General features: G+C 41.3%; 1 protein-coding gene across 1 annotated transcript in view; it reads right to left on the reverse strand.

Moving 5' to 3' along the window:
* The window catches only part of LOC106871088 (tyrosine-protein phosphatase non-receptor type 13), a 217,697-nt gene that overhangs the window by 109,291 nt on the left and 108,067 nt on the right, over positions 1-339 (reverse strand). The gene's annotated exons all lie outside the window — the stretch shown is intronic.

The following is a 339-nucleotide window of genomic DNA, read 5'->3' on the forward strand; positions in this document are numbered from 1 at the left end:
CATGTCATATTTTTAATTTCATGCATGCACATTGTTTTTGATTTTGTCAACTACACAGTATTGTAGGGTCAGGTGGGCACTGTCTGTGAGAAAAACACCACCATGATGCCACTCACTCTGCCAGAAATTTGGAAACACCATGCTGTACTGCTTAACATTCATGCTGGAAGCTCCAATACAAACATTTCAAAGTGTTTGGGTGTCAATTTGAGTACACAAACTGAGAGTTATAAAAATCAAACATCCAGTCAACATCATGGTGTTTGGAGTGATCACTAGCGATGGCGACGTTATGCCTCCATTCATCTTCTCACACAGCCTCAGACTCAACATGGAGGC

The sequence above is a fragment of the Octopus bimaculoides genome, chromosome 2 (assembly GCF_001194135.2).
Source record: "Octopus bimaculoides isolate UCB-OBI-ISO-001 chromosome 2, ASM119413v2, whole genome shotgun sequence".
In the NCBI taxonomy this organism is placed as follows: Eukaryota; Metazoa; Mollusca; class Cephalopoda; order Octopoda; family Octopodidae; genus Octopus; species Octopus bimaculoides.